At 39.8% G+C, this 27256-nt stretch overlaps 1 long non-coding RNA gene across 4 annotated transcripts in view; it reads left to right on the plus strand.

Annotated features, from left to right (window-relative positions):
* Positions 1-8055: 8055 nt before the first annotated feature.
* The window catches only part of LOC310896416, a 33017-nt gene continuing 13816 nt past the window's right edge, over positions 8056-27256 (plus strand). The window contains exons 1-3 of one of the 4 annotated variants that reach the window (XR_014581460.1): positions 8056-8590; positions 25030-25080; positions 26894-26962. This is a non-coding gene — a long non-coding RNA (uncharacterized lncRNA). Of the gene's footprint in view, positions 8591-25029; positions 25081-26893; positions 26974-27256 lie in introns of all 4 variants that reach the window. The other 3 variants (XR_014581461.1, XR_014581462.1, XR_014581463.1) reach the window with 3 other exon arrangements.

Consider the following 27256-nt stretch of genomic DNA (forward strand, 5'->3'; position numbering starts at 1 on the left):
CAACTCTATCAGCCTTTCTTCATGAAAGAGGTGCTCCAGCCCTCTGATCATCTTCAGAACCCTCTTCTGGACTCAATTCCATGTCCTTCTTGGGCTGGGGGCCCCAGAGCTGAACATAGTACTTCAGGTGGGGTCTCACAAGAGCAGAGTATAAGGGGAGAATCACCTCCCTCAACCTGCCAGCCATGATTCTTTTGATGCAGCCCAGGATGTGGTTGGCTTTCTGGGTTGCAAGCACACATTCGTGTGCATACAGTTCTTATTGAACTTCTCATCAGCCAAAACCCCCCAGGTCCAAGACCACCCTTTGGGTGAAGAATTTCCTCCTAAAATTTAATCTAAATCTCCCTCTTAGTTTAAAACCATTCTCCTTTGTCCTATCACTATCTGCCCATGTAAAAAGTTGCTCTTCATCTTTTTTATAAGCCCCTTTAAGTACTGAAAGGTTGCAATGAAGTCTCCTTGGAGCCTTCTCTTCTCCAGACTGAACATCCCCAGCTCTCTCAAAATTACTTCATAGGAGAGGTGCTCCAGCCCTCTGTTCAACTTCTTTGCCCTCCTGTGGACCCACTCTAATAGGTCATGTCCTGCTTGTGCTGAGTGTCCCAGACCTGGATGCATTGCTTCAAGTGGGGCCTCACAAGGGCAGAGCAGAGTGGGACAGTCACCTCCTTCCACCTGCTGGCCACACCTTTGTTGATGCAGCCCAGGATGCAGTTGGCCTTCTGGAATGCAAGTGCACACCGCTGGCTCACATCGACCTCTTTGTCCACCAGAACCCCCAAGTCTTTCTCTGCAGGGCTGCTCTTAATGAGTTCTCCTAGTCTGTACTCCTGTCTGGGATTGCCCCAGCCCAGGTGCAGAATCTTGGACTTGGACTTGTTGAACCTCATTAGGTTCATTTGGGCCCACTTCTCAAGCTTGTCCAAGTCCTTTTGGATGGCATCCCTTACTTCAGTTGGATCAACCGCACCACTCAGGTTAGTGTCATCTGCAAACTTGCTGAGGGTGCACTCGATCCCACCGTCTATGTCATTGATAAAGATATTAAACAGCACCAGTCCCAGGACAGACCCCTGAGGGATGCCACTCATCACCAGCCTCCATCCGGACACAGAGCTGTTGAATGCAACTCTCTGACTGAGGCCATCCAGACACTTCCTTATCCACTGACTGGTGCACCCATCAAATCCATATCTCTCCAATTTGGAGACCAGGATGTCATTTGGGACTGCGTCAAAGGTCTTACAGAAGTCCAGGTAGATGTTATCAGTCAGTCTTCTTTTGTCAACTGATGCAGTCACTCCATCATAGAAAGCCAGCAGATTGGTCAGGCATGATCTGCCCTTGGGGGATCAATGCTGGCTGTCTCAGATCACCTCCTTGTCCTTCATGTGCCTTGACATTGCTTCCAAGAGGACCTGTTCATGATATTCCCAAGTACAGAGCGGAGGCTCACTGGTCTGTAGTTCCTTGGATCTTCATTTCTACCCTTTTTAAAAATGGGAGTGATGTTTCACTTTTTCCAGTCACTAGGGACTTTACCTAACTACCAGGACTTTTTGAATATGATGAAAAGAGTCTTGGCCACTACATCAGCCAGTTCCCTCAGGACCCTGGGATGCATGTCATCGGCCCCATAGACTTGTTCCTGTTCAGTTTCTGCAGGTGGTCTCGAACCTGCTGTTCTGACCTTTTAACTCTCTAACAAAGATCTCAGACAAAAATTTCAGTGACTGCCATGTAGAAATAGGGAAAAATCATATTGCTGAAATTACTGTTTTCACCAGCTATGTACTCCTTTCTTTTTAAAAAGCCTGTTGTACCCAAGGAAGGCTCTACTGATTAGCTCATGAAGCATGTTCTGAACATTGTGTTTTGTCAGTATAAGGTAGGAGTTACTTTGAAAACAGTTCCCTTGCTCTTGCTATAGGTACATTTGACTCTGAAACAACGACAGGAAAAGTGACTGAGGACCATTTCAGTTGCCCAGTTTGAATTTATTGTAGATATAATTGAGTTTCACTGCTCGGTAGTGGAAGATTACTATCTCAGAGTGGAACAACAGTATCTTTTATTCACTGAGGAACATCTAGTAGTATCCAGCTTAGGTCTACCAGCTATGCTGCTACAGAAAGCTTCAGTTGTTGCTTTAGAAGGACTATATAGGTCCAACTTCTGGATTATTCAGGTTCATTGAGTTTGATCCAGGCTGAAAGCTCTTGAACAACATAGGTAAGAAAAAAGTATTAACTATTTTTATGAGAGTTTTGTTCTTATGATGGCATTATACACTCTGCATTTTTATAAGCAGAGCTTTGTTACAGCTGAACACCTTAGATCTTCTCTAATCCAACAAGGTTTTGGTGATACTAGAACACACTGAAGATGCACAGGTTGCTATAACCTAATCCTATAGCAAATGCATTGAAATCATTCACACATATACACTGAAACCAAAAGTTTTCTTATGTGTCCTTTCAATGACATTTGCACACAATAAGATAGAAACTCCATATATAGCTTCAGCTTTGTGTTTGCTCTAGATACTGTGCTAACTTATCAAGTTATCAAGTCAGCATGCATAGATGCGGTCAACGGCTAGAGCCTTTGCTCTTCCCCCTCCCTTCAGCTGATTAAACTCTGTATGAGTCTGGGAAACATGCAGCATTTTCAACCCCAAAAAGAACAAAACAGAAGCATGACTGTGGTGTGTGATAATCATTACTTCACAGGACGCAGCTTGGGTTGCTACTTCTTTCTATTTTGGAGTAAAAGTACGTGAATTGTGCAAGATAAACCCCTTAGCTGGATAGGTACATGGAAAGAAATGCTCAATAGATTGTTAAATATATATATATATTACTCACTTATCACTCCTAGTCATCTATATATAGCTCTGAACGATGTTATCCAAGTTATCCATCTTGAATTCTCATGATTCTTGCAGTATTGGTTACCTCATTTGCATAAAATGAATAGAATAAATTGTTACGAATCCAGAAATATACGGTTGCCAGGATACATCTTGCTAGATGCAAATGAAAATGGGTTTGTGCCGACCAGCTTAAAATAGTTTGGTACTTAGACATTTTCTTATTAACATTAATAGTGATAAATGTAACATTACATACCCGGTGAGCTATTGCAATTATTGCTATTAATTTTTCATTAGGAATATTATTTCAAGAAAATCTGAGCTTTTTTCGTTTTGTTTTGTACAATATAATTCCACTACTCTGCAGTTTCATTGTAGAAGAAGAATACAGAATGAGTAAATATTCCATGTTAGCTACTTGATAAACTTTTGAATTTAAAAGGTAAGTTTCCTGTTATTAATTTTTATGATTTTCAGTGTTATAGTGTTATCAATAAGCATGTATCAGTGTATAGGGACACAAATATTAAGCTTTGCCTGTGTATGTTTGGATAAGTTGTATACGGTTGAGAACCGTGCCCCAAAAATATCCTAGGGTCTTACCACATTCCTATTCAATTACATAACCAAAGTCTCATTATTTAATGTATATTATTCTGACTTGGTAAAAAATGACAAAAAAAAAATTACTTTTTACTTTAAGCAATATATTTCATAAATCTCAACTGTTTTAAAATTGCATGCATGCATATCTATACCTTTAAAAGCCTATACCAGAAGCTTAATCATATCACTTTCTTGAGAAAAGTTGTTTAATTTGTGTAAGACTGACAGTGAAGATTGTCTGCATTGAATGCCTAATGAATATACTTCACATATAAAATAAATATATTTTATTGTATACCTCATTAAGGTGTGTACATGCATTATAAAGAGGATTATATTTCCAACATATTGAGTTTCAAATAGGTAAACAAATACAAGTCAGATTTCCAGCTGTGTTCAGTGGGGACTCCTATATTTTTGTGATCAGTGTAGCTGCTGTGATCTCCAGTAGTTGGCCCTTTGCCAGCAAAGGGCCGTCTGCCCATGCTTCTGCTAATTTCTTTCATCAGCTGTTGCGAGAAATAAACAGGGGATTTCCAATGAAGGCTCAATGCATGTTGAGAAAGCAAGCTCTTCAAGCAGAAGATATCCACAACAACTGAGAAGCAGAAGTTTTCTCTGCCCACTTACTAATAGCTGATTCTTTGCGAGGAGAGAAAAATAAGCTGACAAACCACAGCAGCACATTTCTCTGGTAGGAAACATTTTCAGACACAATTCAGACTCATAAAATGACAGATTAACTCCTCCCCTCCACCATCCCTTTATTTATTTATTTGGTTTGTTATGTCTCATCTACGGTTTTTACTCCTAATTTTGAGCAATATAACTCATAACTCAGAAAATTATGTCCCTAAATTCCAGAACAGTACAGAGCATTGTCTTCGTAAGTGATGAACAGCTACAATTCCAAACAGTATCAGTGGTACCATGAATTATGCAAGTGATGACAGGATCATACTGAATATTCATACAATTTACTTCATAGAATATATTAGCATTATCCTTTTTTTTTTTTTTCTGCATTAACCACAAAAATAAAGTACTTCCAGATGGAGGAGGTGATTAAGGGGCTGATTCAATGGCCGCTGAAATTGAAGAGACTCTCCTTTGAATTTGGTAATCTCTGAAGTGGGTGCTAAACCCTTCTTTCATGGCAGTCTGTACAGAGTTAAAATGAATATTAAGAAAGATGTCCTTTTATTCCACAAATCAACCCCTACATTAAATACTTGAGAAAACTGCTAGATAAATCTATTACTTCTTCTTGGCAAGTCAAATATCAAAAGCAGAGAACTCACTTTTCCATCTGTTCCAAGGCCACTGTTTGCATCCAGATGATTGTTAGTGCAATTCTGCCTAAAACTATGAGTTTCAAAACTTTTAAGGCACTGTACTCTCTACAGAAGGCTACGCTGTCCTAGGTAGATAGTCATTCAAATATTTGCCAACTTTGTGGATGGCTTATCCAAAAGCCTTGACATAAGTCTATGACATAAGTCTTATGAGGAGCAGGTGAAGGAACTGGGGTTGTTTAGTTTGGAGAAGAGGAGGCTCAGGGGAGACCTTATTGTCCTCTACAATTACCTGAAAGGAAGGTGTGGGGAGCTGGGGGTCAGCCTCTTCTCCCAGATAACTAGCAATAGAACTAGAGGGAATGGCCTCAAGTTGTGCCAGGGGAGGTTTAGGTTGGAAATTAGGAGACATTTTTTCTTAGAAAGAGTAGTCAGGCATTGGAATGGGTTGCCCAGGGAAGTGGTGGTGTCACCACCCCTGAGGGTGTTCAAGGAAAGGTTGGACGTCATGCTTAGGGACATGGTTTAGTGGGTGACATTGGTGGGAGGTGGGCGGTTAGACTAGATGATCTTAGAGGTCTTTTCCAACCTTAATGATTCTATGATTCTATGACTTTATGACTCAATCATTCCCATTTAAAACAAACAAACAAACAAACAAACAAAAAACAAACAAAAACCTCTATGTTATCTTTCAAATTACAGACAGCATCTAAAAAATGGGCTATTGGTGCTATGCTACTATGTTCCAGTTAAGCCATGAGAACTGGTTGCATATACATTGTCATAACTGTGCAACAAAATGTGTTAAATTCCCCTGAGATTTAAGATAGCAAATTGATTTGGATGGGATTCAATGTGAGACTCAAACTTCCAAATTTTTGTTGTCTGTATGCAGTTGTCTTCAGCTAGGGATCTAAATTTCCATTGCAGTGAAGACAGATTGACTTCTGCAGCAGTGGGCATCTTGAGTTGTCTGAGCTACCTGTATGGGTCATAGGACCTAGAAGAGACCTGCATGCTTCCATAAGAGTGGCAGAAAACAAAGCAAGATAACCAAGGGCATCTTGAAATGCCCTGCATATTCCTGCTTACCCCTTCAGGACTTGGCTCAGTGGAGCCTGGGTAGCTTTGAGCTGTGATAACACAGCTTTGTAGTGGCTGGTCCATATCATCGCTCCCCAGTAGGCACCTGACTGCTTCTTGTGATGCTTGAGACACCCATATGAAAGGACCAGAACCAGACACTACTACTGACTTCAGTGGGAGATTAGACACCTGACCAATGTCTAAGATCATTTAAGTGTCTACATACCTAATTTTAGAGGTACAATTTGCCTGCCTAAATGCAAGCACATCCTTAAATCAAAAAAAAGTTTAGGGTGTTTGAGGTACTGGCATGCAGCTGGTAGATATGAGACAGAACTTTGTAAGATTCTGCACCTCTTCTGAGCAAAAGCTGGGCACTATGTAAGACACCTCATAGAGTCCAAATGATAAGAAAGAGCTTTATTTAGGAATCTGAATCCTACCAAATGTGTCCCAAATTGAATTTGTCTCACATCTGCATTGGCATAGCAGTTTCACACAGATAGTTACTGTGGCATGGCCAATATGCAAGTAGCTGACTAAACAATTAATTCCTGGTCTGTAACGTCATTGTCCAAAGTTGAGAATCTGAAATCTATCACTCAACTGCCGTTCCCCCTAAAGGCTGTTCAACTTCAGTCTTACGGCAGTATGTTATGCTAAAGCTGGGTAGATGTTCTACAGTTCATTTCATCAATATATAACAGTCCCTTTGTTTTGGCAGAATTTAAAAGTTGGACATATCTAACTCCTAAATACTATCAGTATCCAGAATCAAAATATTCTTGTGGCTAAGTTCCAGCTGCATTCAGTGCAGGCATTCTGAGAGCACACGTAACACACACTAACAGAACGGGAGTATTTACCAGTGATGGGTGACAGCTCTTTCTTTTTGTAACAGCAGACAGTTAAAGACGTGTCCATTATACAGTGGTCAGAACACATGCCCCAGAAAAATAAGCAAGGAAAAGGGGACATTAAGTTGCTAGCTGTGAATCTGAGGTTCAGTTCTCTATCCTGGTTCAAGTTTTCCACGTGACCATTCTTCCTGCTTGAAAGTGGAGCAATGCTTTTTACTTCTTTTAAAAGGTACTTTTGAGACTTGTGGATAAAAAATGCAAGCCAGCAGTTTAGTGTTCCACTAAGCTGGGTGCTGTAAGGATAGCTGTATTAAATATGTGCCACTGTAACAGAGACTAAGCCTTTTAATAGACCAGTTCTGTCCCTTGAATTATTTTCTGACCAGAAAATTTGGAATTTTCAGACCAAAAGAGAATAGTTGAAGGATGTCTGACCACAGCCTGGGTAAAGACAACAAGTTTGGGCATGTAAGTGTTGCTGCTCTGGGACGCTGACTTGGTGTGAAAGGCCAGAAGATCAGGTCAGCAGCAGATCCTACACGCTCCCAGCTCTACCGAGCTGCTCTGCTCCAGAGCACTGCAAAACTCACCTTGTTCAAGAGCATCACACCTGCTCAGCGCGCAGAGGCCCTTTTTCTCTGACACGTTTTCCCAACGTTACATAGCACAGCTGTGAACTCATGGGTGCACTGACAGTGTTACAATGGCTTTGTGGTCAGCCTTGCAGCGTCTCACATCTACAGAGCTCAGTAAGCAAAACCCCGGTGTGAATAAATAACCTGGTATTTCTATGCTGTACTTCCAATAGTTACTTGTAGGCAATTTTTTTTTTTTCTTTCTTCCTGTAAATGACTCATAGACTGGCTTTTGGGGAAGGGGGAAACCAAGCGCCGCATAGCCGCTTTTACAACTTTAACCTTACTTAACCCTCCAAACAGTAAGAGGAAGTACAAAGTATTTTCACGAGCTGTGAATGGGCTCAGATCTGGTTTTGACATCTTGAGGAAGTGCTGCCTTCTGCGAAGTCAGAAATGCGCACACACACATACAAAATGTCTTTGCAGCCCTGCTGAACTCAAGCATTCACACACACACCAGGAGTCAAAAGCCCACAAAGGAGAAGGGGACAGGCTGGGAAATGTGAGAAACGGGGCAGATTTGGGTCGAAACGGGGCAGTTTTTGGTCGAAACGGAGCAGATTTGGGTCGAAACGGGGCAGCTTTGGGTCGAAACGGGGCAGTTTTTGGTCGAAACGGAGCAGATTTGGGTCGAAACGGGGCAGATTTCGGTGGAAACGGGGCAGATTTGGGTCGAAGCCGCTGTTGCTGAGGGGAATAGGGTGGGTGGGGGCCGCTCTTCAGTGACTTCAGGGGTAACACCACCGGGTGTCTCTACCCTTCTGGGCTGGGGGGTACATGTGGAGCACGAATCACCCTTGGTGAGGTCTGTGCAAAGGCAGGATACCCCCCTCACCCTCTTTCTCCCTCTTCCCCTTATCTCAAACCGCGCCGCCTCCTCTGTCCCCGCGCCCTGCCGCCCCTTCCCCACCCTCCACCGGGGGAGGGAGGCTTCATCCTCTCTTCCTCCTCCCTCTTGTGACCCTATACAGCCCGGTGGGGAGACATTGAGGGGCTCTCGGCCCCCCTTCAGCAGCGAGAGGCGGGCCCGGGAGGGGAACCGCGCCCGGCCGGGGCCGGCGGCTGGCGGCAGCCGCACGCAGCCACCGCGGGGCGGGCCTGCGAGTGTGGCGCGGGGCTGGGCTGGGCTGGGCCGGGCCGGGCTGGGCCGCGCCGCCGGCTGTCTCTGAGGCTCGGGGGATGGACGAGGGTCCCCGCAGCGGCCAGCGGCGACGGGTAGCTCAGGTAAGGCGGCTCGGGGGCTGCGGCTGGCCGCCGGTGGGGGCGGGCGGCGCCCCGTCGTCTGAGGGGTGGAAGATTCGTGGGGTAAGGGGGGGAGGGAGAAGCCGCCCCCGCAGCGCCCTGCTGGGAGACGGGAGGCTCTGCAGCCCCTGTGTTGTTTTGTGGTGGTTTTATTTTTATCTTTCTCATCTCAGATCGGGGGTTGCCTTTCCCCTCGCCGCCGCCTTTGTGCCCCCCTCCTTCAGCCCAGCTCCCCGCGGCCGCCCCCCGTTCCCTGCCCTCCTCCTGCCAGCCTCGGGGGGCAGAGGGGTGGGGGGGTTGCCGGTGGGGAGGCGGCCAACTGTTGCCTCAAAAAACACCGGCTCCGGCGGCCTCGAGTGGGGTTACGGGGCACCAGGGCCACGCTTTGCTTTCCCTTCCTCCGTGGTAAAACGTTTTGCTGGTAGATCTTAGCCTCTGTTCGGGAAGAGGCTTTTTGCCTCGGCCCCAAAAGGAGCTCTCATCGCAGCCTCGGCCCCAAAAGGACCGTGCCTGAGCTCCTATCACTGCCTCGGTCCCTAAAGGAGCTCCCATGTCTTCCTCAGGGACCCCCATCAGGCTGGTGTGCTGTGGGCACCTGGCTCCCTGTGGGCCCAGGTGCCAGGATGAGCTGTAACAGGGCTGAGGGTATCAATCAAACAAACAAACAAACAAACAAAAAGGCTGTAGCCCTTCTCTGGATTAAGTACGCCCTTGCTTGAGGCTGGGCATAAGGGGGGTTCAATTTCACAACTTCGGTTATTAGGGAAAACTTTCTATTTCAGCTGCTGGAGATGGTTGGATGCAGGGTGCTGTGAGCACCATTTCTAGAAGGATGTGCCATTGTGAAGGCTAGGCATGAGAGAGAGCAGATGGAAAACACGTTCTGCAATGTTAAATTCATCTCATCATTTGAATCTCTGAACAGATACCACACAAGCATTTCTGCTCTTTTTTTTTTTTTCCCCTAATTTAATTTCAAGACAGTTGAGCTTCAAATTTATTTATCTGGGTTTTGTTATGCTATGGCCCTGGTAATATATGATGCCAGTGTATAAAATCAAATGTTCCATAATTCACGAGAAGCACAGAAAGACTTTTAACTTCCCATTCTTTCAGTGTTGTTGCTAATAACTTGCTGAGGGTTGTGATGTGTGTTGGTTTCCAGCCTGTTCTGGTAGTCCTTGATTTCCATACAGGGGATCTTTGCACTCTGTTTATATTTACCAGCTCCTAAAGGCAGTTTGTATGTGGAAAGCGTAAGTTGAGGGGGATAGGGATGTTTTTGCTTTGCTTTCCTTCTCCTATTCTTGCCATCTGCAAGGTCAGAAAAAAATAAAAATGACTTTGACTGTGAACGCTTAGGTGGGGAGATCTGGAATGAAATGCAGTTGTGACAGGAGGTTGCCTTGTGGGCAAAGAATTTTACATGCTCAGCATTGGTCTACAAAAATACCCCAACTCATATTACACAGAGAAGAACTAAGTTGATACTTCCCTTTTCTCAGTTATGCTAACTTCTATATCTTTGTAAGATATAAAGAAGATTTATACATCGGCAAGATATCTTATTTTTTTAGGGAATAAACTTTGTAATTTCTCATGTTGGGTTCTCCTTTCTGCATTCTTGTAAACCACCCCCCACACACACCAGGCCTGAAATAAAAACAAACAAATCATAAAGTTCAACAACTCACAAAATGTTTTAATGAAATTACAGATTGAGACTAGCGTAAAGGGTTTAATTTAAATATATAAAAAGCATAAAATAGCAACTAAGAATAAGATTCTTCAGCTGTATTTTGAACCACTGTAGTATAGTGTATCTGATCATTAAGGTTTCACTTGAATGTAAACTATGGCAAGCATAAGAGAGGCTTTCTGAATTATTTGCATGGTTTCTTAATGACTGTCCATTATTTTATTGTATATTGCTCTGTACTTTTTCTCATCTACCGTTTTTGCAGTCACATATGCCTGTGAACTTCTGTTCTTTATTAAAAACAGAAAATAAACAAGTCACAAGTCATTAAAAAGACAACGTATGCCAGTAATTAGAATGAAAAATACTTGGTTAATTCACAAAAGAAAAATGGTGAAGATCTTGGGTACTACTGTATAGTTACTGTCAGCAGATGTCATTTTGCCATAATAGTGAGCCTGTTAGTGAATTTTACAGTGCTGGGAAGATAATTCATTATTAGTGTGCTTAGCTTGTCTTCATGACATCATTTTTGACACTGTTTTGTCAGCCTAAAATATCTTGTCCTCAGCACTATGGTAGTCTCACAAAGATGTCAGGGATTTGCATATGCAGTGTGTTGCAGATTTACATGGGTTATGTGTTATACAAAATGAGTGGTTAAAATGTATATAAAAATACTAGAGATTATTTAGATGAATAACAATTTTCCTACCTTAACGGAAACTATATTTCATAGGTATACAGATACTATAAATAAGACTTCTTGAATTGATTATATGTATTTCCAAATACCCTTTTGGTTGGAGTTTTTAGAGAAACTGTAAAATAGTTTTGTGGAATCACTGACATTCTTTAGTACTAGATGCAGTAGCACATTAACTTGATCATTCAGTTCACATTGTACACAAAACAGAAAAATATATTCTAAATCCAAAACCTGCATACAATCCAGACATCATTAGGCCTCCTATTAAATCCTTGGAAACAAACTTACTATGTCAATGTGAGCTATAGTATCAGTGGGCAGAGGAATGTGCATAGTAATAGTATGTATCAATTTGAAGGAGCCAAAACCTCATAGTATTTCCTGTGTACTGAATTCAGTATGTATTTGGATCTGTTTCAGTATTATCAATCATTCTTTTAGCAGTGCCTTCTACTTACGTTATCTATGAATGCAAAATAGTAACATTAAATCTGAGAAAACAGTTTGAGAGGCATGAATTAAAATATTTAAAATACGGGACAGCTTGAGAGCTGCAAAAAATGGAGTCATAAATTTGAATTTTGCTGTTTAAATTAAAATTGTAATAGAAGCTGCTATGCATTCATGTATGAATGATGATGAGAGCAATGTGAATGATGGGAGTTGTGTAGGTCCTAATTCTTGTGAAGTATTGATTTTTACCATTCTTCTGTTTTCACAAAATTCCAATCTACACTTGCAATTAAAATGAAATACGTGTGTCTTATTTTCCGTCTTTATATACTGTTTGATACAAATTCCTGATTTGGTAACAGTAGTTGCTTGTACATGAAAAATAGCAGATACAAGACAAATATAGGATGGATATGAACTAGGGCAGCAGTGACACGCAGGTGCTTAAAAGATTTGTATTTATTATTATGGATTTAAAATGTTTAGAAATAGTCTCATGAGTGGTATCTTCACATCTTCCATATCTTACGGACTTAATTCAGGAACAGTTACCTTTGCTCACCAACAGCTGAAATATTCTTGTCTACTTTACCAGCTTGTCCATAGAGTACATAACTAGTGTGCTATGGGAACTTTCTGTGTGTTTTGCCCTATTTTTTTTCCCTGTCAATGATAATACTTCCGAAGGAAGGCCTGTTTGAAATGGCAGTGTACAAGTTGACTTTTAAGATCATGAGTTGGATGAATGGCAGTGGAACAGGTGCAGCTAATGCCTAAGTTTGAGAGTTATTTTTTTCAATAAATCTGTGTAAGGAATTTATCAAGTTTGTAAAATGTGAAAATTTCATTTTGAAGGTTCCACTAGCAATGCAACTTGTGGTGTTATCTATGCCTATCGCAACTGCCAATGTTTTTGTCAGAGTTTTGAGTTAATAAATGTGATTCATAAACTTGTCACCCTCAGATCTGTTGAATAGCATTGACATGTCCTGGGAGGTGTCATATATGGAACACGGAATGGAATATATTGGGATGTTGCGTTTGGTCACCTGTTTATCTGTGGTGAGCTCTGAAAGATTGAGTCATATCTGGGCATCGGAGTTTGCGCAATTTAATAATGCTGTGGAGGTAGTTTGGTGTTTTTAAAGGGATCTGTGGACTTACGCTGACATTTTAGATAACAGCTGTTCTGTGCTGTCCTATAGCTCTCTGATATACATAGGCTTTACTTAAAATTTAAGTAGCTATTAGAAGCTTTATATTTTTATATATATATATATGTATATGTATAATTTATGGTATTTTGGAGGGAAAATCTTTCTCCCTGTTGAATTGCAGCCTGAATTCATAAATTATTTGAGTGGCCTATTTTACAATTAGATGCCTCAAAGCCAACTATGGTGTTCTTAAAACTCATTTCTGAAAGCACACTGCAGTCTGTATTTTTACTGTAGGGAAAATTAGGTACACTGAGCTACACGTCTGCATCCATCCAGCACTGTTACTCCCGTGACTGTTCAGGAGAATGGCATCTCTCTTGTGTCTAACTGCCTTTGGCATCGTTAGACAGGAATGATCCCCCTGGATTTGAAAACCTTGTTTTGCTTATAAATAAATAAGAAGTGTAAACTATTTATTCAAACTCAAGGAAGAAATGTTTGCAGTGATGTTTCTCTCTCCCTCTTCTCTTTATATTCAATGGTGCATTAGTTGCATCAATTACCCATGAAGCGGGAAGCTTGTTTCTATGTCCCCTTTTCAGCTTGAAGTAATTTAAGCTCACATCTCTCTCTTCCCAGGAGAGTACAATAGTCAGCATCTCATAAAGTGTCCCGTAGTGGTAGGAAACCTTTATTTCACCTGCAAGTGTGTTACTTGGGGGAAAAAAAAATTAATTAGGCCGAAGGGAGGGCAACTCCTGCCCTGTGATGAAGACATTCATCTGAGGTGAGGGAAATCTGATTGCTATCGGTGTTTCATTCTTTCATCCAGTAAATATTCTTCAATTTCATACCTTCACTGGGAATGGTCTGGGAGAGACTAGTCTGTTGGCTAGGGCAGTGCCCTGTCAAGTGGAGATGTGGTTGTGAGCCTGCATTTTAGCCTGAAAAGAGCATACCACCCAGCTCTTTTACTTCCTCCGTGGTTGGTTTACTGATGCTCTTGAATTGCTAAATGGTGCTTGGGGGTGTGCTCTTGTCTTCTCATCCGAAACTTCAAAATTGCGTGACTCCTTCCCTCATCTCTTTGTGAAAGGGATGTCTTTGTATTTCGCTCCCGGGGAGGCTTGAAGGTTTTAAAACCCTTCTTAATAACATAGGCATCTCTTGAGCTTCCAGGATAATGATGTTTAAGGTATCGACTTCTCAACATTGTTTCCTATTAGGTTAGAGGGCTTCCTGCTTACTAACCCAGTTACTTTAAGTTCCTAACTGGAATTATTGTAACCATCTCCAGAATTTTCATGGGAATCCAATTTTGTGCTTCTGTTCTCATACGAAGTGGTAAATCTAAGGAAAGAGTAGATTTCTGGGGGGATGAAGTCCAGAATTTGGCAAGAGTGGACTGCAGTTACCTTCCAAAGACCATCTTTATTTGGGGATTAGGACACAATGGAGCATGGTTTGATGGAATTGCCCAACACAGGCATCATGTCCTATCCCAGATGCCCTACGACTTCCACTGCGCCTGTGCTTCACTGGCAGATGCAAGATGTACAAAGACCCATGTCCTGCCTGGAGTAATGTCTGCGGGGAACGCAGGGGGGTCGAAGTTGGTGCTGAGAACAGCTGGTCCTAGTATACAACTGAACTGAGCCCGGTAGCGTACCAAGATTTCTGTTGTTTAGGCTGAACGTGTTTAGGTTGAGAAGTGAGGGGAAGAGGTGTTTTTCTTAATTCTCAAAGGCGTTTCAAAGAAAACCTACTTTCTGTTTTCCTTTCTTAATTGCCAATGTATTTGGTACATAACCTGATCATCCTCATTTTCATTTTGCAGCAACCCCACATTAAGTCTGGGAGGTTAGCTGGAGTTAATGGCTTTCTGGGAGGGGAGCAGAAAGTACATCTTTGGGTTTCTCTCATGCATATTAACGGCGGTGTGGAGCTGTGGGGCAGAAATTCATTACTGTCAGCTGTTAGCTGGTACGGAAACGCTGAGTGATGGTGCCACTGATGGAGCTGGATTGGTTTTGGAGAATAAGGAAAACTCTCTCTGGTAACTGATCCGTATGATCCTATCTCAAGTAAATTGATTCCAGAATTGTGTTTAAATAGCCATCATAAGAGATGTGCAGTGGTATTTATCATTTGGTTTGTTATTTGGTACAGATGATTTGCTGTTCCTAATTTTTGGGGGGGTTCTTCTAATGCTGTGGAAATTGGGGGAGGGAAAACATTTATAGTAATATTTCTCTAGGTTGTTCAAACCTCTTTATATTTTAGAAGGCTAGATCGTTAAATTTGTTACGCTTCATTTCCAAGAACAGTCTTGATTTTTTTTATCAGTTACAATTTTTCCCACCCACATATACGTATGTCTGACTTCTTTTACTGAATTGTTTGGTAATTTTATGATGTTTTGCCTGAAGGATCATCTGTAGACTGTTGGTGACTCCTGTAGATAAGGATTTCATGATGGATGTGGGCATCTTTGGAAGTTTCTGGAAATAAGACTTTAGTCATCTCCCTAATAACTGATTGGGTTTTTCATGGCAGCAGAGGAAATGGGAGCTGATACTTTGCAAGTGTTTTTCCTATGTTTTTATTATTAAAGCATAAATACCCTGTAGGACTGGAACACTTTCCTCACCCTCTCAGAAGACCGTATTACAGCAGAGCGCTGTAATATCAATTACTGTGGGAACGGTTTGCGAGTCCAAATGAGATCATGATTGGGAAGCTGGAAAATGAGTCTCTCTTAAAATGTGTTTCATGCTCTGAATACATGAAAGATTTTGTTGGGAGTGCAATACTTAGGTCTATAGGGTTTATATTTTTAATTAGAGAAGGTGTTAAAAAATCCACTTACTGTTTTGTATGAACACCTCTTGTACTCAAGAGGAAAATAGAAAATAATTCCTGATCTTGAAGTATTCTGGGGATATGCTGCCTGCAGAACAGATTTGTAGTTCTGCAACTAGATAATCTTACTACTTTTATTGGTTTTTGTATCCAAAAGACTTTGAGAGAGCACACATATTAGAGGCCGTAGAAGTATAGATAATCTTCCTGTCCATTTTTATACCGTGAGACAAAAATTATTGTGGTCTGACTACTTACGCCTGTGTTTAACTGAGGTTTTGATTCATTATGGCACAGACAGTATCATGTTGTCCTTTACTGAACCAAAAGTAAATCCGCCTAAAAAATCCCCTTTTGTTCTGCTGCTGAGGAACACTGTGGGCTGCCAAATCCTGGCAGTCTGACTCACCACAATCGTAATAAAGTGTTTGTACTTTTGCAATTGCAGTTATTCAGTGCTTTCTAATTTATTTATAAGGCAAAGGGACACCTACAGGTTAAAGTACTACTTTTTAAAGAAATATCCCTTGTTTATACTGAAATAACATTTGTCAAAAGAGAGTTAAAGACCCACTGGTAACACTTGAAAGCTTCCCAGGAGCAAATTATAATCTTTACCGATAACAAATACAGAGATATATAGATATATATATTTAATGAATTTGATTTTCCATGTAATAGCAATGCTAGACTTCAAAAAATGGTGGGATTATTTTAAACTCCTTCCAGAGCTCTGCTGTTTTGGCCATCTAATCTGACCCGATAATGATCTGATAAGTGGGAAGACTGTTTCCTTCCTTTAAAAAAAATGCTTTGAGGACAGAGACTCTGCCCCGGCCAGTGCTTATCTGCGTTTTAACTTTGATGCGTGGGTTGCAACCCAGCAAGCGTAACTCATGTAATTGAATTTAGTTGTTTGCAGGATGAGTCCCAAAGCAGTGGAATATTAAGTTGCAGCACTCAAATAAAATGCTGAATGACTGCGCATCAACAGCTGAGGAAAAGCAAGGTGGCTCTTGGTCGATGATAGGTACCTGTACGGCTGACAGATAAGTACCTAGTTCCGTGCAAGGTGTCTGCAGGTGCCCTGCAGGTCACTGTATGTATGTACATACATTGTGTGTGGTCTGGCTGGTGCGCCTGACCGCCTGTCGTTGGAGAGGAAATGGGAATTCTTACAATGTCGTCGTCCCATCACCTGCGCATGGTGAGGAAAAGGGCTTTCTTGTCTCTTGATTCTTTAGCTTTTTATAGGTAGGAGTCCCCTCATATAATTTAGGGGTTTAACTATTGAGGCAGAAACAATGATTTCTTTCTTCCTATTGATAAAAGAACAACAAGGCTTTTATTCCTTTTTGCCTGATACATAGGGAATTTTCTATATCATTTACCTTTCCCGAGTTTTGAGCTAATGACATTCTGACAGTTTTCTTGAAAAGGCCAAGCTGTGTTAAGTTAGATCGTTTGTAACTTTCTCCGACTGTCCTGTAGACCACAGCTTGGTGCTGAACAAAAAATAAAACTCCCACGGTACTGGGAGTGGGTGCTGGGCACCAAGGCAGTGTGCAACTGGCAGAGAAATATACGCAGGAGAAAGTACTATAGTTCACAGGAATGCATTTTAATTGCTGCTCTGAGTCATACTATCACTACAGCTGCTTCCAAAAGAAGAGATTCGCATCTAGCGATAGGCCATTCACATAAAGAAAGAAGATGTTAGATAAGCAAATACAAATATGTTACATGCCCTTTCTCCTTTGGTTTTTAGTACGTTCTCTAGTTCAGCAGGCATGAAATATTTTGTGACATAATTATATACGCGGTAAGTGCCTGCCAACTGATTCATGGTATCCCTCTTCCAGGGTGTGTGTTCTCATTTCACCAAGGTAGGCACGAGCACGTAGTCTTACAGCTTTGAGCTGCTCGATTCACGTGGCAATGCAGTCCTGCTCGTGGTGCTGACTTCCTTTCTCCTTTTTTTTTGCCCATAAAAGGAGAAAAGTGCTGCCATATGACTTGTTTTAGAGCGGATCTCAAAGGGGAGCAGGGGGAGAGGTTACTCAGGTAGCTATTTCTTGCACTAACTCTTCCACATGGCATTAGACATTCTGCTCTCTGCGTTTAATTTGATATAACTCTTAGAGTATGTGGTAGTACTTCCTTCAGCTGACATTGAAGTAAAACATTTCATTCTTAGAATAACTTTTTTTTTATTTTCTGCTACGTGGATGAGAGATTCTGAAGGGAGGCTGGATATAAATGAATTTGGAATAAAGAAAAAAAAAAATACCAGTTCTCTGGGATTAGGCTGTCCTCCAAACCTGCAGAAACTTTCCTGACGGTGATTAAAAGAATGACTGTGTGTGGTATTCTCCCATCTTGTGCCAGTGACTGTAGATATGCAGGATAAGTTTAGTGCTTAATGTTGCACTGTTAAAAAGTTTCTTCTCCAGTTTTCAAGAAAACAGACTATTGAGGTGATTCTCTGAAGGCTTGCCCAGAAATCAAATCTGGAAGTCTCAGTGCTTTTCCATGACTGGGGGCCTCGTGCCCACTTGCTCTGCAGTCGTAATTAGTGTCTTTCATCGTACAGCAAAGCACGAGTGTCCTGACTTTCTTTTGACATATTCTGACAAAAAGCATTGTCCTTGCATTGGTGAGTGTCACATTTTTTCCACAGAGTGAAGACAATTAACAGCTCTAAATAAGTGCCACCCGGCTTCTACCATGGCTTACCAGGTAGCGTTCAGCTAGTTTATGTTTCAGCATCAAAGTGTGCAGCCAGTACCAGGACAGTCTTAATCTGTCAGATCCAGCCATGCATGCTGCTGATGTCCTGAACATACCTTCAAAACCATCTCCAAGTCAATCCACAGTAATGATGAATTTGGTTTTAGTCAGTCTTCTACATTCCCTACTTACTGATGCTATGAAACAATGTGACTTGGAGGCATGTAAATCAGCTGTCTCTCTTCCAGCTCAATCTAACACAACAGGTTTTAGAATGATAGCAGAACGTATCTACCTTTGGAAACCAGACTTTTTTTTTTTTACTTTTTTTTTTTTCTTAAACAACTGTGAAAAGTAGAGATCTGTGATGCAAGAATTTACTTTCATATGAAATGAAGTATTTTGTCAGGGAGTCCAAAGGAAAATGGAGAAAATGGAGATGACAGTGTTGACCAGTTATTTCCTACCTTCATCTTTTTCTAGTGTTACTGTATGTATTCTGGGCAGCATGTCAGAGAAAACAGAGAAAAAGGACCATAGTAATTCTGGATCTAAAGTCATATTTTCTCTTTTCAACAAGCTGGTTTATTACTTTTTTTTTTTTTTTTCCACATCAGAACTAGGATTTAGGCCAAGATCTGTGCGAAACATATGCCTGTCTCATGCCAGCAATGTTATTGTTGCTGAGAGTTAAGAAGTTTGTTACTTCTCTTATGTGGGAGGGCATTTGTATTTTAGTTTTTTTGGTTGTTTTTTGTTGGCAGATCTGATAGTTTTCTGGTTAACTGGAGTGATCATCTTTATGCATGTGCTCATGTCACTTTTTGAAAGACAGAAATTGCACGTATAATTCAAGGGGCTACGATTAAAGCACTCCCAGGCAAATGTGGGTACAAGAGTTCAATGACTGGGACTTGGTATACTGGGCAAGGGACAAAGCAGCATTGTTTGATATTTTAATTTTTCAGAGCTCAGTGGACCAGATTGGCAGCCAATACTCCAACAGTTGTCAAAGCCAGGTTGAGGTTTCACAGAATAATACGCAGTTTTGTCAATACCATTACCTTTTAAGGCTATTTCAAGGTAAGCCTTGGAGAAGCATGTATTGAGATAACTTATAGGTATGCATTTATGAAAGGAGTATATGTTTTTGTACTCAGTTTTAATTTTTCTATTTCTTTCATTACCCTGTGACACTGCATAATCACATATACATGAAGTTTAAGAGACAGTATTTCTTACTAAGTATAAAATTTGCATCCAGTTTACACCAGGGTAGTTATGTTTTCCTTTGGAAAAAAAACACATGCCTTTGTTGTGTGCACAAAGACTTGTTACTTATGTTTATTTTTGTACAAATTAAGTGTAAATTCTTTTGATCTGTGTCTGCAGGAAAAGTAAATAAGTGAGGATTTCTGATTTAGAACAAATTTGTGAAGACACGGATAAGTTTGTTAATTACAGAAAGCAAAAAAAACCACAGAAAACACTAACCTTTTAAAGTATTTGAATTTTGTCCTTGCCCACCACCCTGATGCAGGTAAAGTTTGAGGAAGAGTCTCATCTGCTGTACATTGGCTACTTGTCACTAGAGCTGTGCCCACTTTATACCAGCTGACAGTCTGGTCCAATACAATACTGACAGCAATCCAGGCTTGCTAAAATGGAGTCAGATCACAGATGCTCATCTTCTGTCTATCTGAATACACTAAAAAAATTCTAAAACCTAGAGAGTACACATTTTCACCAACAGCCTAGTTTAGGATGTGTTATTGAGGCTAGAAGCTCTCGTGCCTGGAAAAGGTGACCTGTTAATTCTGAAATGCATTGGCTGCTTATGGAATTCACTTCTTAAAATGATATTCTCCAGAAGCAACTGGGAACTATAATCATGATACATGTTTATAGTAGGAACTAAATAAGGAATGGATATGGCATGCAACTGTCTGTACTGTTACAAATTTAGTACTGTTCGTGACACAGTTTTGTCTTGTGCCAACTAACACTCTCCCACATTATGCCCAAGCATAGTTCTGGGGTTAGTATAGACTGTGGACCATTTCCAAAAGGCTGTCTGGATCTGGCCATGATGTTTTGGAGGGACAGGATTTTAGTTGTACAGCCACAAGCTATACCATGCTAGCTGGTGCCAAGCCCAGAGTGTGGCCATTTGCCCTGCTCTATTTTATTTTTTATCATATATGCAGCTGCAGATCCTGCTTTTCAGGAAGCTGGGATTCAGGAGCTTATTTGAGAAAGCAAAGGCAGTATTCTCTTTGCGTGCTTAGCAGGGTTGAGAAAAAAAATCGATCAAATCTGAAGGTAAGAATCTGTGTCTAGAAAGCTGCAAAAATAATCCTGAGCAACTTAAAATCATAGAATAATTAAGTTTCATATTGTGTGTATGAGAAAAGCCCCAGGGAATACACAGGCAATTAGACATTTTGAAAGTTCTATTAAAAAAATATATATTTATGATGAATAATGGTCTGGCGTTTTAAATCAAAAAGTAAAATAAAAGAAAACAGATGGCATCTACAGTGTCCTCTGACCAGAGGACATATATCCTGGTACTAGTGTAAAACGTATCCCTTTCCTAAGCTTTGCTTTCTGTTATCAAAAGTAACAGTAGCAACCTGCTAACACCAACCCTAATTGGTATGATCTTTAGGGTTTCCTTGGGGAGTCTGTCTCAAGCAAATATTTCAACCCTCTTTAATTGTCTTACTGCCTCCCATCAAGGAGATGTTAAGTTTAACTTTATATTTTGCCAAAACTAGTGGGTTGATTTTTTTTTTTTTTTTAAAGCAGCATTAAAGCTATTAGCAACCTGATGTCAGTTGAGCCAGACTCTCTTTAGACAACTTAAGGGTTGAATACGGTCTGTGGAGCGCTCCCATCTGTCTCCCAGCCTCTTCTGTAGGGGATGAGGAATAGGTGTACAGGCTATGCAAGCTGCCTGCTGAACCAGGTGTGTGTCCCTCTGTCTGGGAACAGCCCTGCAATCAAAAACCACTTCCTGGGTTGAGTGGTGGATTGGGCTGGGGATGTCAGGTGCAATGGGTGGCGGGTTGTGTGTGAAGGGAGCCAAAACCAAGAGCAGGTGCCACTGAAGTTGAAGTTCAGCAAGATCTGCCCTGAACACAAGAGTCCAGATTTGCCATCTCTCTCTCTCTCTCTCTCTCTCTCTCTCATCTTTCCACATAATATTTAAATAGTACCAGCTTGGTACTAAACATTTGAACAAGCCTTTGTTTTTCACTGTATGCATCAATAAGTGTGTTCTGCTGCTTTTCCTTTTTTTTTTTTTTTCCCTGTATCTTAAATTGAAATAGAGATTCATAACTTCATTTTGGAACATGTGCCGCCTTCTTTTTGAATAAAAGAGTTCTAAAATGTGAAATAACATCGTGGTTGCATTGTTATAATTCAGAGTCTGGCCTCTCTATTACACATCACATCTTGCTTAACTCTTGTTTCACCTTTAGTCTGTTCTGTGATGCAACATCGCTTAACTCTTCATTTGCAAGTAGAATTAACTTGCCCTCTCTGCTGTAAATGCTTTCTTGAATACCGATCATACAGCCTTAATTATTTCTTACACAGCAGGAAACATTCAAAGTAGCAGCTGTGTTGTGCCTTAGGTTTGAGTTGGTGGTGGGCTGTGATGGCCCAAATCCCTGGGTGTATAATAAGCTTTACTGCCAGCAGGCCCCCCAGCTGACTGCTCTGAGGGTACAGAACTGACTCCTGTGCTTCATTTTCTAAATGCGTTTTAATGAGGGATAAGTGGAATTACTAGGTGTTACCGAAGCACTAACAGAATTGTCTCTTTTACACTAATCTGTGATGGTTTTCCTCCTTGTTGACATCCTTCCTTTAAAGCCACATTAGGGGTTGAATTTTTTGCTGAGGTTTCCACAGTAAGCAGCAGCGTGTGTATTTGCTTCTGTCCGTTTTCATCGCACTGGTGTTTTCCTTGCTGAAAGGTGCCTTTCCTTTCTCCCTGACACAAGAATTCTCAGTTGCTCATAAATGTGTTTGTTCACTCCCTGTCTGGGTCAGTGTTGTAGGGAGTATACTGGTATTTAGTTATTTTATAAACATTTTAAAGTGTCGACCCACTTGATCCCTCTGGCTCTCCTGTGGAAGACTGATATCAATCTTTGCTTATCTGAACTTTTAAAGGAATATTGTATTAAAGGCTAAGATCTGAAAACTGGAAGCTCTTTCAGTGAGTAGTTTATCTTCTCTGTTCCATGGCACTTGCTTTCCCGCTCAATGGCATCTCACTCAGGCCACATGTTTTACCTCAGTAAACTTGCCTCCCAGGCCATCCAGGCATTTATTGCTAGCTGAACAAGAGCCTCCTGGCGTCTGGTCGTTGTCTCTTTTAAATGCCTGTTCCATCCCCCTTGGTCATATCAGCTTTACTAAACTGGGCTGGCATTATTTTTACGTGCCATTTGAATTTTTATATAGTATTTTATATATATATATATATATGTTTATATTTTTATATATTCTTATATATATTATATATATAATTTATATATATATGTGTGTATATATATATATTTGTTTAAGTTTGAAAGACGTTTGGATATCCAGAATAAGTTTTTTAAAAGGTTAAAAAGACTTCCACAAGGCGATGTACAGTTTTTTAAAAACCAAATCCAGTGTCAGCTGGTAGCTAGGTTGTGTTAGGTTTATACAGAAACAAGTATTCTGTGGAAGTAGCAACGTTTGTGTAGTTTCGTGATTCTGCTGTGCTGGAGCTACTTCTTTATAGTTCATTCTGCTGGGTTTTGTTGCCAAAACTTAGGGTTTTTTTCTATATAAAAACATATAGGACTCCCTAAGTAACTGTGCTAGCCTACTTCCAGACAGTCTATAAGCTTTTTGTGAGTACACTTTACACCTGTTAAAGGAGAGTTTACTCTTGCCCACACTCTTCATTTTTGTCCAAATGAGACAAGTTACATAACAAAACAAATCGGTCAAGCATGAACATATGGAAACCATCAATATAATTCAAGAAAATACTCATTTACCTTTCTGTAGGTCTACATTAGATTTCAAGTTTTTCATTTAGCATCACTAATACTATTATAGAAGGCTCACGTGATATGAACATAGAGTTTTTTTAAAACAATTCAAATGTCTTGTTTTACAAGATAGAAATTCTAAAGCTTCTGTCAAGTATATTTTATCTTTTGTGCTTGCATCATGACATTCAAACTGTTTCTTTTTTTATAGCAGTTCTTTATTCCATAGAGTTATTGACTGGATTTTTTTCTTGCAATCTGTTTGAAGGTTTCCAGCAATTCTTTGCCATAATTAAACATGTAAGACTGATTCTATAGTTTGAATTTTGTCGCCCTATTTTCATTTAAAACTTTCAAAAAGGTGGAAACTTAGTAACTTTTCTAGTGCCCTTACTAAGGTATTTTTAGTTCTGTTTTCTTTCTTGTGATATTAGATTATGAATTCAGTTAAACTGTATTGCCTCTGGCTTCAATGACTGAAAATTTCTGATCTTTTCAAATTGATTAACTTTTCCTGATTATGGATCAAATAAATACAGTTCTGCAGATGCCCACTTTGCCATGAGTTTTTTAATGGATTAATTCATGTATTTATTTAAAGTTAAAGGTATCTAAAATACTAAAATGCTTTCCTCCCCTTTCTCAAACTGATTTAGGGTCTTTTTTTTTTTTTTTTTCAGTTGTGAGCACCCTCCAAAAACAGTTAATATGTGTCAGAGTAGTCTGTGCTGGACTTGCTTAACTCCTTTTTTTTTCTTGTTGAAAAGCATCAAGTTTCACAGGCCTTTTTCTTTAGCTGCACTGATATATATATATATATATATATACATATATATATATTTTTTTTAATTTCCATCCATTCTGTTCTGTTCTACCAACTTCATTTTCTCTCATTCATTGTAGTAAATGTGCTTTGTTTCTGTTTAATATGAATCTGAGTGCATTGTCGCTTGACCACTCTTTCCAGTTATTAACCAGCTATTAACCCTTAATTACATGAATTTAGGAAAATACCTAGATGCTTAGTAGCATGGGAGTTAACATGGTGCTGTAAGTGGGATACCCTCTTTGAAACTTTCCCACTGATACTCATTTAATTAGTGCTGAGGTTACTGAATCCTTCAGATTTGTCATTTGTGATGGGTCAAGAGGGAAGAGGTGATGGTTTGATGCATCTTTTATCAGTAAATGTTGTAGAAAAGTATGGTGGTCAGTCCTTTGTTTTCCAGGGCTGGAGGGTCAAAAATTGTCTGTTGCTATTTCACTACTCTGTAAGAAATCAATAGATTTCTGGGTTCTGTGGGGTGTTTCCAGTCCTTTCTCCGTCCCTCTTTTGCCTGTTCTCTGATGCCTCCTTTTGGCTTCTTTCCCACGAGTAGTGGAGTTAAAACAGTTGAAAGGTCTTATCAATTCCTTTTCTTCAATTCTTTGTAACTCTCCATAGAGACAGTTAAAGCTGCTGAGAGTCTAGTCAAATTTAACTCTACAGGAGCTTCCTAAGCTGGGTCTGAACTTTCCCTTGCTATTCTAACCATGGGAACAGTAGTTCACTATCCTGGTGCACTGTACTATGAGATAATTGACCTTTTACTTTGGGCATAATGCACAAGAGAAGATACCTTGCAGCAGTACTCACTGCTTTTTAAAAATGGGAAATTACTATAATGTTTTGAAGGCATTTTGGTAACTTTTCTGATTTTTACTTAATAATCAAAACTTGCATTAATAACAATTTTTCAAACCAATTTTAAAATTCACAGATTGCAGTCTCTCTGTAATTATCAGGAACACTCTGAATCGTCTTCAGCAAGGTAAGAATCAACCCATGTACTTTCCATCTTGCACAGGACAGCTGTCTAGCAGATTCAGATGTCATAAATAATAAATGAATACTCAGCCTCCCTTGAATGATGTCCTGTGATACAGTTTTACTGTTGCACCTAACTGATGCTTTCAAAATGCTGTGTGGGCATAATATTCTCGCCCTAGGGTTTTTATTTGTTTTCTTTCCTTGTAGAACAAAAGCTGTAAATTCTCCTTCCCTTGTACTTTCTTTCACTTATGCTACTGTTTGAGTCATCTCACTGTTACTGTAACGTGGTTTTTTTGTTTAGACTTTGGGGCAAAATTGGCCTAGATGGAAAATAGGATTTGTTCTCATCCCTTTTGAAGTCCTAATACCACGATTATTTAGGTCTTCCAATGTTACTTTTTTTTTTTTTTAATCTTGACCGCATTCCTAGCAAACTGTCCCAAAATTAAATTCTAAACACCCTCCATTGCTACAGAACTAGAGAGAATTTGTAGCCAGCAGCAAAATAAAGCAATGCTGAAAATTTTTCCCTAGAGAAAGGGAGTTCCCTGACTTGACCAGCTACTAATTGGTATAAAGGTTTGTTTACTCAAAGGAGTTATTCCTAATTAGTTCCCTATGTTGGTGCTCTACTTGAGAAATTAGTGTTTCATTCTAATTTAATTCAATCTGCTTTTATAAGAATTGTTATAATTTGTAGCGAGGGACTTATTTTTAGAAAAAAATATCTGCACCATATCACTCTCTGATTTTTAAAAGAGAATTTCTCTTCAGGAAGTGATTAAACATGCTTACTTTTTTGAAATTAAATGAATAAAAATTCATAGTTAGATTAGGCCCAGTTCCTAGACATATCTTTATAAGTACAGCAGCAGAAACCATGGGATTTTCAGAGCCCAAACTTATATCAACTGATTTATGAACCTGATGACTTAACCTCTGTTTCTCCATAGTCATGAGAATAGTGAAACAGAATATTTGTGAAGAAGAGTGTTTGTGGAGCCAAATTAGCAGTTCTGAGGATATGGTTGAAGAACAAACTCACTTCCAATCTTTTCTTTAGCAGATTTATTTCTCTTAAGTTGATTTAACCTTGTTATTGGAGCAAACATGCATCATTATAAGCTCTTTCATTTAGAGAGTTGTAGAAGTGATATCCAGATCTTAAGAACAAGTCTACCTCTGGATCCTTATAAAGGACCTGGTTGGTCTACTTGTGTTTCTCTTAGCTTCCCCAACACACTTCAAGAATGAAATGATCACTGTTAAGCATTTCGGTTTCATTCTTTATTTTGGAAGTTTCAAAGACAGGAAACTTCATTTGTGAACTTAGAATCAATTTCACCAGACTACTTTCAATGTAAATACTGTTTTAAATAAATATAACCACTATAATAAGTAGCTATTATAATGTTTTGGAAATGTGTTTACACTTTCATTATTTCAATGTTATTTCTTTTCATTCTTAATGCAATACATACCGGTACCAATGAATATTATTTTGCTATGGCTGTACAATCTTGGCAATGCTCAATATAAAAATCAAAATTAAATATAATTTGTCCTGTGGAATTATATAGGATGAAAAATCAGTTTAAATATCTGACCATTTTAATCCAGTGGGATTTTTTTGAATTCAATTACTTTAAAATTTCTTGGATGCTCCAAACTTCACTTTTAAAAGACTCATTTTCAGTTTTCAGTTTATACAATCTGGTATATTTGCTTCCAAGCAAAAGAGTTTTAACTGGAAACTGAAAGAGGAAAAGCGCAATGATCTCATGTGTAATCTTAAATGTTTTTCGTGACAGACGGACGTTGAATGTTTAGCATCAACACTTTGGATTTTTGAATGTGAATTGGAACCACTCTATTTCTAGGTAAGACATAAGTAAGTGTTTGTGTTTAAGTATCTCCTTAATTTTGCACTGATTATGAGAAAGCTAAAGAATGCAATATGCTAGACTTTACTGTGTATATAGAGTGTTTATCTTTGTTGAATGAGTCCACTTTTATTTGAGATTGAATAAGAGGTCAGTTGTCCTAAAATTTTATTTTCCTGAGAGAAACTGCATTAGCAACTCTACATGTTCTAACTGTGTGTAGGATTTAATTTTGTGATCGAGTAAGTAGTTGTTTGGTTAACTTTTTGCTGTAAAAAGTGGTGGTTCAGT

The sequence above is a fragment of the Anser anser genome, assembly GCF_964211835.1.
Source record: "Anser anser genome assembly, chromosome: 3".
Classification (NCBI taxonomy): Eukaryota; Metazoa; Chordata; class Aves; order Anseriformes; family Anatidae; genus Anser; species Anser anser.